This window comes from Phacochoerus africanus, chromosome 8 (genome assembly GCF_016906955.1).
Source record: "Phacochoerus africanus isolate WHEZ1 chromosome 8, ROS_Pafr_v1, whole genome shotgun sequence".
NCBI lineage: Eukaryota > Metazoa > Chordata > Mammalia > Artiodactyla > Suidae > Phacochoerus > Phacochoerus africanus.
Window position 1 is genome coordinate 7,744,787 of NC_062551.1, and position 13,963 is coordinate 7,758,749.

The window sequence follows — 13,963 nt, forward strand, 5'->3', positions numbered from 1 at the left end:
GGAACTTCACTTGAATGAAACTTGTACCCTTCTGTCTTGTTCCTGGAGCTGAAGTAGACGGGGGAAGAAAAGTGGCACAAAGGGCTGTATCGATGAGCGCCAAGAGCCAAGAAGCATCTCCTCTTAAGATTCCCTCATTAGGAGTGTCCGTTGTGGCTCAGTGGATTAAGAACCTGACCCTGTGTCTGTGAGGATGCGGGTTTGATCCCTGGCCTCACTCAGTGGGTTAAGAATCCAGTGTGGCTGCAAGCTGTGGTGTAGGTCACAGATGTGGCTCAGATTCCACGTTGCTGTGGCTGTGCCGAAGGCCAGCAGCTGCGGTTCTAGTTCAGCTCCTGGCCAGGAACTTCCGTATGCCTCAGGGCCTCAGGTGCAGCCATAAGACCAAAAAGAAAAAAAAAGAAAAAAAAATTCCTTCATTAGAAGAACTTAGCAATTCAGAGTCCAGTTGTGTGAATAATTCTTTGTTGTGCCCTCACCCTTGCGAGCTGGGATCCAGGGGACCCTGCACTAACTCTTCTGAGTCGTTGGGAGAAGACTGAACTAAAACCAGGAGCTCTGGGCTTGGAGCCCAGCTGAGTCACGTTGAGGGTCAGTTACCTTCCATGCCAGCCTCAGTTTCCTTATTGTAAAGGGGATGGTTACTCCTCATCACTGCTGGGGCTCTTCCGTTCTGATCGCCCGTGGTTTTGTGAAACTTAATGGAAGAACAGAGAAAAGATGCAGGAGAAAGTTCTCCCACCCCAAGGAGACCAAGATGGTACTGTTGACACTTCTTGGCTGTATCTGCCTAAACCATTTTTTGGCTTCGGTATTAGGATAACTTAAAAAGCAACAATAACAGTTCAAACAGCTATTGTAGGTTTTCTGCCTCCTTCATTGTTTCTGAAACTGCCCCCCCCCCAGCCCTCCAACCTCCAGTGTTTATGACTCATGTAGATATACTTGCTCTGGCCCTCGTCTGCCTGCCCATATCAGATCAGCTGTTGGCCCCGAGTGCTGTAGACAAGCTTTACCCTCCTCTGGGATCCATGATCTCATTCTGCTTTTCCCACAATGCTCTCTGGCCTCTTCACCAGGCCTCCCAAAGGTTAGGGTCTTCTGAGTCCGATGCCAAAATGTTTTCTAACTTGTGTTTCCTGTGTATAATGTTACTTAGAAAGAAAGAGAAAGGAAGGAAGGAAGGAAAGAAGGGAGGAAGGAAGAAAGAGAGGAGAAAGAAATCATTTAAAATGCTTAGAGGCGTTGGGGGTGGGTGTGGGCGGGGAGTGGCGGGTGCTAGTCACTCAGTTTCCTATAGAGTAATCAAGTCTTTTCATTCCCAAGGGTGTTATTGCCTGGAAATTAATATTAGATCTGATTTTGAAATAAGCCTAATGATGATGACTTTTGGGGGTATATATTTTTTTTGCTGTATTTGCATAAAGCCTTTTGCTCAGCTTTGCATATGGAAGTTAAAAATGTGACTATTGCCCATAGAATTCTTGTTGGCTTATTATGTGGTAGACAAGGTGATTGTTTGCAGGGATCACAACTGGGGAGGCTAACTTAATGGTGTTGGAAACGTTGCTTTTGAAATTAAATGGCCTTTCTTGGGCTGGTCAGTGCTTGGCTGGCTTGGAAGCACTGGCTGGCTAGAACCTCTGGGCCTTTCCTGGGAGGCCGAGATTGGATGCGGCAGAGTGGTCAGCTCAGTGTATGTGCGTTTCCTCATAGGCCTTTCTCTCTTTCTTGTCTCCTGAGCTACAGCAACACCTCTGTATCTTATACATCCCTCTCATTATTCACAGGATGATGAAGTTAGCAGCACACAGACAAAGTGGTGTTTTAATCCTATGTTTGTTACCTACTGCTGTGTAAGAAATTAGCCCAGTAGTGACTTGAAATAACGAACATTGATTATCTCAGTTTCTGTAGGTCGGGAATTTGGAAGTGACTTAACTAGGTGGTTCTGATGGAGGATCTCTCTTGACCCTCATTTTCCTCCCTTCTTATTTGCACACAATTTTCTTTCTGCCTGCGGTGCTGATACTCAGCTTTCCTTTAGCAAGAGGCAGACTCCTATCCATCTTACAAAACCCTGTTTAAATAACCCATCCTCTTTTATTTTTCTCCTTGCTCTCCCTAGAAATTGGCTCCTACCTCTGGGCTCCCATGACATTTGGACATCTCTTTATTGAAAGGAGCGCCTCTGATTTTTTTAATGTGTGTCCCCACCTGAGGTGTCCAACATGGTAGCCTAGTGGCAGCTAGATGTGGCTATTTAAATATACATTTAAATTAATTAAAATTAAATAAAATATCAAATTAACTTCCTCAACCACATCAGCCACTTTCAAGTGCTTGGTGGCTACTGTATTGGAAAGTGTGGGTAGAGAACCTCTATCATTACGGAAAGGTCTACTGGAAAACATAGTCTAGAGTGCTGGCTCTTTTGAATCTAGAGTCCTGTCCTCTTCATCCAAAAGGCCAAATGTTCTGGTCTAAAGCAGCACATATGTGACCTGTTCACTTCTCTGTGTCCTGAGTCTGACATAGTGTCTGGTTGGATACATAAATTGGCAAACTGGTTTCTGGTGGGTCTCAGAGAGTTATTTGATATATATTGAGTTCCTCTTCTATGTCACACACTGAATATCTGGTCACTGGAACTGACCGAATAAGGGATAGTGTGACAGTCCGTGTTAGTTGATTGGTTCAAGCTTTGTCTACAACACCTGTCTCAAGTGTCCAGCCAGAGGTGACAACATGACACAGTAGTCATTGGGAGGTGTAGGTGTAAGTCTGCCATAGAGTTCCAGAGAGTTCCTTTGTTTTCTCAATACTGGTATTGTCATAATGATCTTTTATGCTAGACAATAAGTTGTTACCCTTCTTCATCCCTTCTGGAATATGTGTATGACAGGTGGGGTCACAGCAGCCATTTTGTGGTCATGAGGTGATGAGCAAACATACTGAAATGACAGAGCAAATGATAAGTGGGGCATAATATTGTGGAGTCTCTGCACCAGGCCCAGAGCACATTTCTCCAGGTTTCTTATTGTGTGAGTAAAAAGTAGATTCCTGTTTTTGAAGATACAGTGGTTGGGTTTTACATTACTTGCAGCCAAATGCAGTCCTAACTACCACAGATAGAATGAGAGGAAACCATAATCCTTCCTGATTAAAGGTAAGGAGGATTCTTCTTCAGAGCTTAGTGCCTAAGGACCTCCAGCCACAGGGAACACAGCGGCTGAAGGTAACATTTCTGATCAGATTGTGAAATGAAGAATTGGAGAATGGGCTCACTGGACATGCTGGAACAAGGTCCTCCCCATGTTTGGCCAGCATGGTACTCCACTTGTTGCTCCACTTTGACAGCCTTCTGGGAGCTTTCAGGGAGGGCATCGCTGGGCTTGTCACCTAGGAGCACTTGTACCCATGCTGACCAGTGGGACCCAGGAAGCACACCGTCACCCGAGATCCAGGCCAGCTCTGAACACCAGATAGTTCTCTGGAGTCCCAACCTGCTGCAGAGCACAGACGTGATTAGAGAAGGTTCTGGAATGGCTTTGGAGCCCTCCTCTTTGTACATTTCTTCCGTTATACTTTTGATTTGAAGTGGTCTAGAGAAACTACTTTATTCTGGCAAGACTCAGAGAAGTTTGTCAGTCATTGAGGATTTCGGATCTAGCATTGTTTTGATCTCAACCAAATTTCCTTTGCATCCCATTTTAACGTGTCTGTTAAGTATTGACGGAATGCCATACGGTGTGCTGCTCATCCAGGGGCATAAAAACACTTGTTGGTTCTGAATGCACAGGGCAGACTTTGCTGTAACTGTCGAACTCCATTCTGAGCAAAACACTCTTGTTTGGCCACTGGTTTGCAAGACTCTGAACCTTTAATTGGCCTGTAACAGCAGAGTGACGGCAAGCTAGATTTCAGTCAACATACTCATGATTTGCCAGTATTTTGAGCAATAAATTGCTAGCTAATAAATTTCCCGTAGCTTCCTTTGTAAATGCCAGCTAAAGGCCTAAACATTCCGTGTAGATTTAATTACACATTTAGTGTTCCTGTAATTTTGAATTAATTACATGCCAAACAGATTTATGTTCTATGTACTTAATAAACCTCGGTAAGTGCCCTTTTAGCAATCAATTGGTATTTAGGACCTGGTTTGTTTTTTAAAAATAATGGTTCACGTCTCTGGGACTTGTTGTTCCTTCCATATGTTTGGGTGTTGATAGAATTAGAGGCACCAGATGTTGATACTAAAATGAAAGCAGAGTCACTGGTGGATGGCGGGGTTCGGGGGTGTGGGGTAAGGAAGGGGGATGAGCTCATCTCTGGACATCAGCGCACCGAGTCATCGGCTTCATCAGCAGGTTTGGGCTCTGCCCTGTGCCTCCATGGCCTGGCGGGGGCAGACGCAGCACTGTGGGAGGAGAGGTGAATTGCCCGAGAGGGCAGTGTCCTTGCTCTTGCCAGGGGATTGGCATCCTGATGGTCACTAGGGATTTCATTAATTTATTTGTTTTTCTTAAGGTGCTGCTTCTTCCTTTATACTTTCTCAGGACAGACTTTTTCCTTGTTCATTGGGAATCTCAGTTATATTTATTGAGGATTTACTCAATGCTCAAGACTGTGCTAAGTGTTAATGAGTCCTATTTTGATGATTTGTGATTTCTGATTACAACCATCTGAGGTGGGCGAGTGGGGGGTGGGGGTCCATTCGTGGTTAACAGATGAGAAAACTGAGGTGCAGAGAAGCAAAGATACGTGCTGAGGTGACAGTGAGTAAAGGATGGGCTGGGCGCTCAGTGTTGGGCAGAATACGCAGAGATCTGCTATTCCTATCTCGTTTTTTTAACCTTCTGTCTTAGTCTGCTCAGGCTGCTGTAGCAGATCACCATAGGCTGGGGGCTTAAACTACAAACATTTATTTCTCGCGGCTCTGGAGGCTGGACGTCTGAGGCCAGGGTGCCATTGTGCTGGGGTTCTGGGGAGGGACTTTCTGGTTTGCAGGTGGCTGCTGTCTTGCTGGGTGTCAGGAGAGAGAGAACGAGTTCTCAGAGTCTCTTCTTAGAAGGGCACTAATCCCATTCTGGGGGCCCCACCCTCCTAACCTCCTCTCAACCTAATCACTTCCCAAAGGCCTCATTTCCAGGTGCCATCCCACCAGGACTGCGGCTTCAACAGACGCGTTTGCGGAGACCTAGCTCAGCCCATAGCACCTCCTGAAGTGGCTGGTGATAAGTCAGAGGAAAAACCAAGAATCAGGGACCCCTGGAATCTCTCAGGTGTGCATGACACCCTGCTTGGGAGCCAAGGGGGAGCCTTTTCCATGCGCTGCCCAGCCACCTCTCAATGAGGAAACAGCTACCGCATTTCCTAAGAGCCTTCAGGAGAATTCCTCCTTTAGAGCAGAACTGGAAGAGGCAGGCTCTGCCCTCTGTACGTGAAGATAAGGGTTGATCAGTGGGGGAATGCAGAGGCAGGTCGGGGCACAAGCAGGGCAGCCGTGAAATGAAAAAGCAGCTCCTGGGGGTGGGATTGGCATTCTGCACAAAACCGAGTCGCATTCGTTTTCCCTCCACGGTGCTGGCGTCTGATTTCCCCTGTTGTCAGAGGTCGGGGAGGCCGGTTTACAAGCGCTGGATGAGGGATGCAGCGCAGCCACTAAAGATGCTCTTTTCTGCTTTGGGTGAATGTAGTTCAGGCAGACGGCGCCCACCTGCTGGAGAACGCACGCGGCTCCTGTCTCTGACCACCTCCCACCCTCTCTGGTGGCAAGTGTGAAACTGAGCTATTTTTTTCTTAAAGGGGAGAAACTTGCCTTTTTTGCCTGCGTTCTCTCTTTATCTGGAGAGAAATTAAGCAGTACCAGCATGTGGCCGTCGTTATTGCTAGGTAATTGACTGCGTACCCAGAGTGAAACAAAGGCGGTTCCAGAATAGTGAAGTCGATGATGGTGTATGAATGGCGGTTACAGAGCATAGCAGAGCAATGTATAAACTGAATTTTTAAAATCAAACAGCTTTCTAGTTATATATTTTTAAAAGCAAGAGGCCTTTGATACCTGGAAGGAAGCATGCGACCTTTAGCTGGTGACACCGTGCGTCCGCTTTTGGAGATTCTTTTTAAATAAATTCCTTTTTTTTTTTTTTTTTTTTTGCTATTTCTTTGGGCCGCTCCCATGGCATATGGAGGTTCCCAGGCTAGGGGTCGAATCGGAGCTGCAGCCCCTGGCCTACGCCAGAGCCACAGCAACGTGGGATCCGAGCCGCGTCTGCAACCTACACCACAGCTCACGGCAACGCCGGATCGTCAACCCACTGAGCAAGGGCAGGGACCGAACCCGCAACCTCATGGTTCCTAGTCGGATTCGTTAACCACTGCACCACGACAGGAACTCCCTAAATAAATTCCTTATTGGGCCACCTTGATAAAGATGCACTTCGTTCCTTTGAGTGAAAAGTGCGAGATGCACTAATTCTCTCCAGTCTGATTCGGGGGGATGGATGCAGCCACTGTTAGCGTCAGTGTTTGAGCCGTGAGGCATCCACACACATTTGTGTGTCTTTACACATCAGAAAAGTCCCTGAAAAGAGACAAAAGAAGAAACCAGGGGAAGGAAGGGCCAAGAAGCGTGCACTAACCTCATGAAGGTTTTTCATCAGAAGTGTGCCATTGTAACTGCTCCTGAGAAATAAGCCAGGAGACCCGTAATCGCAGAGCTGTGTTTTATCAGAGGATGGTTTAGGCTCTGCTGCCTTTTGAAAGTATTTTCACCTTTAATAAAAGGATGTTTTAACTTGACACCACTGTTTAGCTACCATCTACAGAATTTATAGCAGGCTGATGAGTATTTTTTTTAATTTTTAATTTTTTTTTTTTTTAAGAATTCAAAAGCCCTTTCTGACACTTAGATGAAAGAAGTGGACTAGTAAGTTACGACCTGTGAGTTTAAAAAGGTTTTGGCTCTGTGCATTTGTGTTCTTGGCACACATCTCAATGGTGGTGGCAGCTCTTGTTTCTTCTGTGCTCTCCTAACTCACGAGCCTCTCATTAATGTATGTGCCGAGTTGCACTTTCCCCTCCGAGGTACCTCACGACCTGAGCCAGAAGTAAAGGTGACCTCCAGGGGTTTTGTCCGACATCTCCACTTTGCTTGTGCAGTTTTGTTTTTACCCACCACGTGACTTAGCGGGTTCTCCTTAAACCTGCCACGCTCCACGGCACTGCTTGAAAGACACAAAGCTGGATGTCAGCGTCTCCTTTCACCCCGTGTGAGCGGTTACTCACTGCGATTTGCAGGCAGTGCAAACCATTTTGCTGTTTCACCCCCTTCCCCAAACACCCTTTCTTTGCCATAATGTGTGCAGCCCAGGAACGCTCCCTGCCTTGTACAGATGTTGCCTCATGCATGATAAACACATAGGGTGGCTGCACAGCTGGAATCCCCCAGACCCTCGGCTCCGCTTCCCTTCTGTCAGCTCCTCCTCTCCGAGCTGGAATCAGCCAGGAGCCCTACCCTCTCTGTGTTTCCATTAATTTTCCCTTCAGCACATCTGATTTCGATTGCAGGGTCTCTGGGTAGAGCCCTGATTAGCTTTTCTTTTGGAGTTGGTCCTCACATTGCTTACAAAACGAGTGCAAATCATGGAAATGGCTCTAAACAAAATCCACTGGCTGGAAATAGCGTGAGGAGAGAACAGTGCAGCGGGGCGATGCGTATTTTGAAAACTCGCTGAGTGGGAAGCCGTTTGCCAGAGAGTCTGTATAAACAGTGGTGATTGTTGGGACTTATCTTCCCTGCAGTATTTCTGCTGAGAACTATCAGGCGGGCCATATCTGGAAAATTCTGTCTCTCTCCTTAAAAAAAAAAAAAAAGAAAGGGCAGAAAACTCATCATCTCTCCCAGGCATCCCACTTCTAACTTCCCAGCCCACTCAGCACCAACTTGGAATTTTTGGCCCCAATCAGAGCTTTTGTGCCTTTTTACATAACGGCTGGGCCCCCTCTGCCGAGGGATGGGTTGAGTGACAATTTTCTGCATTGTGTCTGTGCTCCATGACTGGGTCAATAGTACATCCCTTAGAATAGGAAAAATAGCTTATGGGTGAAAACAAAGCCATCATTTAAAATCCCCACACAGTCGCCCCCACCCGCCGTGGATGGGGCTGACATTTGGGAGCGCGGGCCTTTGGAGGAACAGTGCTGAAAACGCACTCTGCCAGCGGCACCGAGTCGAAGGGAGACAGATCCTCCTCCCTCCCCCGCTCTTCTCCATTCCAGCCAAACTTCCTGCCCTGGTTATAAATATTTAAAGCTACAGTCAACAAAGTTTAAAGATGGGGAAGTGAGGAAACCCAATCTTGTCTGCCGTGCCTTCTGCATCCCACGGCCTGTCTCTTATGTCCTTGAGAGTAAGGTCAAGGGCAGGTGCTTAGAAAGGGCAGGTGCTCACCCTCAGCCCCAGTAGCGGCACCAAGCAGCCTTTCATTTCCCGATTCGCACTCCGCGGGGTGTCTGATGTGGAACAGTTTGCTGGAAATAAAAGTCTTGCAGCAGCTCGCTAGTGTCCACCTCCACTCTGGACACCTTTAGCACAGCAAGCACATGAGGGACACGCAGCCTCTCCCAAGTGCTGGATTTGGGGGATGCAGAACTTAACAGGTGCAAACCTTCCCTCCAAGAATTCACATTTATAGTAAAGGTGATATGGGCTCCAACCCTGGCTATCGGAAGGTGTATCAAGAGTTACACTAAGTGCCGTGGGAGCGTGAAAACCTGATTCATTCACTCAGCCAACAGCTATAAGCACCTACCCTGTGCTAGGCAATGGCCTAAACTCTCAAGAGTCAAGGATGAAGTACAGATGAGAGTGAGGTGTGGAAAACTTATGAGATCCTAGAGCTTTACCTATGGGGCTACCTTTGTTGGATCTCGAAGGATGAATAGGAGTTTTCTGGGCAAAATGGTGGGTAAGGATCGGGGAGAGCACTTTCCTGGCAGAGGGAAGTCAAGGGCGAAAGTGTGCAAGTGGCCGGCATGACTAAGAAAATGGCCAAAACCCCATGGGAGTTTCCTAGGTACATGGGTACCTCACAGCCAAGAACCTTGTATGTCAAGGAAAATTCTTTGGTCTCATCCAACCTGGAGACCCTCATTTATGGCTTGTCCCTCAGAGAATGAGGCATGGTTTTAAAAACTGTACCACCCTGGAGTTCCCGTCATGGTGCAGTGGTTAACGAATCCGACTCGGAACCATGAGGTTGCAGGTTCGATCCTTGGCCTTGCTCAGTGGGTTAAGGATCCAGCGTTGCCGTGAGCTGTGGTGTAGGCTGGTGGCTACAGCTCCGATTAAACCTCTAGCCTGGGAACCTCCATATGCCATGGGAGTGGCCCTTGAAAAGGCAAAAAAAGACAAAACAAAACAAAAAAAACTGTACCACCTAGAGAGAACCCCCCCTTTTTTTTTTTTGTCTTTTCTTTTTTTTTCCTTTTTAGCCTCCTGTGGCATTTGGAGTTCCGGGCCAGGAATCAGATCCGAGCCACAGTCATGACCTAAGCCGAAGCCGCAGCAATGCTGGATCCTTAGCCCACTGTGCCTGGCCAGGGATTGAACCTGCATCCCAGCACTCCCAAGATGCCTCCAGTCCTGTTGCGTCGCAGCAGGAACTCTGGGAACCTGTTTTCTCATTGTCATAAATACCTTGTGTCTCATCTGCTGTCTGTGAAAACACTCAGCTCTGCTAGCAGCTTAACCCAGAAGGCGCATCTCCTTGTTGAGTGGGAGAGAAGGACTTCCCTCCTGTCTCGCCCTTGCTTAGGAGCTGACCGCACTAAGCCGACTGTCTAGACAGGCCATGCAAGGGTCCCTTCTGGCAGAATGGATGCTGTCTGCACCCTGCAGGGGTGAGGCCTAGGAATGAGGATTGCAGAGGGCCTGCTCTGGGTTAGCAAAGAAGAAAATCTTGTTGGATAATACCAGGTAGGGGCAACTTTTATAGTCGGACTCTAAACCCCCACCCAGAGGTCAAGTTCTAGCTGAGGTGAGTGGCTCCTGTTTGCGAACAGAACTGTTCTCCTAATGGGGTGATGATCCTGAGCCTTAATTTTTTAAGACCCTTTTAATCCACTACAGCAAGGCTCTAGGTGAATAGCATGAAACGTGTCTTTACGAATGACATGTGAAGTTGCTTTTGAAAAGAAATTTTGTTTTGCCGCCCTTTCCTTGGGGAAAAATCTGTAATTCTTTACTTGATGTAAGCACCTTGTAGCATACAAAGCATTCTCCCTGATCCCGTTTTCACAAGAGCTTCCTGACTGATGTTTGGGGCCGAGATTCTGAGGCCCGTTCCGTGGGTGGCAGGATATGATGTTGCAGTGAGCCTGGGACTCTGTTCTAGTTCGTGGTCCCTTGGGAACTGCAGGTGGCACACAGGGTCTCTAAGGGGCCCTCTAGGGACTGGAATCCTGATTTCACAAGGTTGATCAGATGCTTTGCCAAAGGCTTTGGGTTCCAAAGGGCTTCATCCTGTGGCTAAGAGCTGCGGCTTTAAGGCACATGTTTGTTTGTGGAGGCAAGTATGTAACTTGGGGCTCAGAAGCTCTGAAACGGCTCTGTGATTGCTCCCGAAATAGGAAACACCACCCTCTTCCATCCTGCAGTCAGTGACAGCACGGCTTGCCGGGGACGGCCAGTGCCCTAGCCTGACAGTGGTCCCTGCGTTAATGAGGGACTCACACATCCTCGGATTCTCAAAAGTAACCAGCTGGGGACCCCATCCTTGGAAGGCGACCAAATGGCAGAGTTGAGTTGGTTGCCGTAGTTTAGTTTCATCTTTGCTCTCACCTGTAGTGACTCAGCATGGCCTGAAAGAGGCTCCTTAGGACTTTGGAAGTTGCCCTTTTTGATGCCCGGGCAGTGTAGGATTCATCTCAGACATCAGTTACCCCTCAACCTGGGCAGGGAGAAGAGCCGGGGACAGTTCTTCTTGATCACAGTTGCCCGTGACCTGCTTTCGAGGCCTCCTGTACATTCCCTTATTTTGTGTCCTCACCCAGTATTTCTGTTTGCTGCTCACCTTTCTGAAACTCCATGCCCTAGAGCACACTCTGGGCTGCGGGTGGCAGTTGTGGTCCATCCTGCGGGATTTGTGACACCCAGGGACGAGTCAGGACGCTTGTTCATTCCATGGTCCACAAGGCCCGTCACTTTCATGCCTGTGTCCACAGAGAGGAGGGCAAGGGGACCGGGCCTTCCCTCCTTCCTGAGACAGGGTCAAAGGCTGCAGGCCGTGAGGCCTCCATCAACCTCTCTTTCTCTCTGCCTCCTCTCCCCTCTGTCTACACATGCATAGTTGCTAGTAGCATAGAAAGTTCTGGAAGCTGGTACAGATTGGGTTGCCCACGGATTCCCATGACCAGTTTTGACCTAAGCGGTAATATGTGAGCAGAACGTGAGAAGACCTTCATCCACTAAGTGATATGTTTCTGTAGGAAAGTGGCTCCACAAGAATGTGGTTTCTCTTTATGCAGAAGTCAGGAATCAGCAGCCTCTTCTGGGTGTGTTCCCCCAGAATGGAAATTGTTCCCTGACCCTCTGCTAGGTAAAGGCCCCTGAGTGTGGGAGGGTGAGGTGGGCTAAGGAACTCTTGCCTTCAGAATGGTTTTGTGGAAAACAAGATGTGGTTTCTGGGATGAGAGCCCCTCAAAAGTGACAAACCTATGCACAGAGTAAGGTGAGCGATTCTGCGTCTTCGCGTCTGGATGGAACTCGTATTCCGGGACTGAGGCCTGTTTCCTAGACACTGTGCTTCCCTGGGCCAGAGTCACTGCTAACCACAAACTGAGTGCCTGCGGGAGAACAAGCAGACTGTCTTTTGTGTTGTCTCTTGTTTCCTGAAAAAGGTTGTTCAAGTCCTGGGGGCATTGGGAAGGCAGTTTAGCTTAGCAGACTTCGGCATGAGGATGACTGGGTTTGAATCCTGGTTTCACCTGTAGTAGTTGCATGACCTTGGACGTGTGATTTCATTTCTCCTGCTTCACTTTCCTCTTTCTTCCAAGTGGGAGTAACAACATCACCTCCTTGTGATAAGTTAACCCCCGGCCCCCAAGATTCATGCCTTCATCCCTGGAACTTGCCAACGTCGGCTTACTTGGAAACAGAGACTTTGCAGCATAAGTGAAGGACCTCGAGATGGGAGGAGCATCCTGGATAACCTGGGTGGGCCCTTAATGCCGTTACAAGGGTCCTCCTAAGAGAGAGGCAGAGGGAAATTTCACAGACACACAGAGGAGAAGGGCTTGTAAGATAGAAATGGAATAGAGATTTGGGTCTGTTGGCCTTGGAAACTGGCGTGATGTGGCCGCAGCTGAGGAACAGCAGTAGCCACCAGAAGCTGAGAGAGGCCAAGAACAGAGTGTCCCCTGGAGCCTCCAGAAGGAACCAGCCCTGCTGACACATCGGTTTTAGTCGGTGAGATTTTGGACGTCTAGCTTGCAGAGCTGTCAGGGCATACATTGCTGTTGTTTGAAGGAATTTATGGTGGTTTGTTACAGCAGCTCCGTGAAACTCATACCCACCTTCGTGGTATTATGGAGAGGACTGAATTAAAATAATGCGCGTAAAATATCTGTCCAGTCCAGTCCTGGTGTTACCTAGTAAACGCTCGAGAAGTATGAGCTTGGATTATTATTTTCTCTCGAAGCTGGGAGGAAGATCTGCAGAGGGCAGTGAGAACTGGTTGAGGGGTCCAGAGGGTGGGCGTCGGGTCCCGGTGGGGTCGCTGTCACTTGCAAGCCGGGCGTCTGTTTTTCTCCTTTGGCAAAAGGAGGCGACCACGTCCTGCCCCGCTCTCCTCCCCTGAGTTGGGAGGATCAAATGAGTTAATGAACGTGAACGTGTTTGGCACGTCACCCACGTACATTGCTAAGCTGTTGTTACAAAGACCGGGACCCGACTGCAGCAGCGTGGCAGAAGGCTGCACGGAGCTTTGTCCCTTTGGCTCTGTGAGGTGAGGTCATCGCTTTCAGCTTTTGTTCCTGCCTTTCTGAGCTCATTTGCTGGTTTCCCCCTAATCCTGGCCCCTTCAGCCCCGAATGGAGCTTCCCTTGACAAGGCTCCAACAGTCCCGGCCGGCCGTGAGCCACCCCTGGAGCCTCTTTCTTCTTGTTTCCATGTTCAGGAGGCACAAACAAAAATAAAAACAAAACCCCAAACACACTAATCTTCAAAGTGATTTGCAGTACCCACCGTAGAGGCTGGGTCCATGGATTCCCATCCCACTTAGCTGAGGTTTGAGGTGTTTTCAGTGCTGTTTTCAGGCCAGAGGCCCATGAGACCCAGAATCGAGTGTCAGCTTAGATGAGAACAAGTCAACCTTTGTCAAATGCTTGAAAGCGGTGAATTCATCTGTAAAGATACCCAGCCTCCCAGGAAATGTGCTGTTTGAGCCTGAGCGGGCAAAGGACAACACGCAGGATGAAAATAAGCCATTTCTGCCCATGAGTTGCTTTGTCTTTGACCGATACTTCCAGTAAAATCTTCACACTCCCTAAGATGGTTCAAGGGTGCTGTAAAGGCAGCCCTTTGCTGCAGGACTTGGCACATTCCTCCAGTTTACTGATTCGAATGTGCTCACCTCCTGGAAAAGAAAGGACCTCATTCACATGCATTCATCTTTAACAAATATCCAAGGCAAACGGCCCCGTGTTCCAGGCATGGTGCTAGGCCCTGGGGCAGCGCTGCTGATCACAGTGAACATAGGGCATCTGGAGTTTGGAGTCGCGTGGGGATGACGTTAGCCAAACAGTGACAGGACGTGGACAAACTGCAGCCGCGGTACGAAGGGGCACCCAGTCCCGGGAGGGTCTCCGGTGGAGAGTTCTCCCGGCAGAGAGATCCTCCGTTCAGGTCAGGAGGCATCCAGGGATCAGTTTCCACACTAGATGTGGAAAGAACAGCGTG

The 13,963-nt window shown here is 48.5% G+C and overlaps 1 long non-coding RNA gene across 2 annotated transcripts in view; it reads left to right on the forward strand.

The window, feature by feature from the left end:
- Positions 1–13,963, forward strand: part of LOC125133066 (uncharacterized) — a 351,736-nt gene that overhangs the window by 117,232 nt on the left and 220,541 nt on the right. The gene's annotated exons all lie outside the window — the stretch shown is intronic.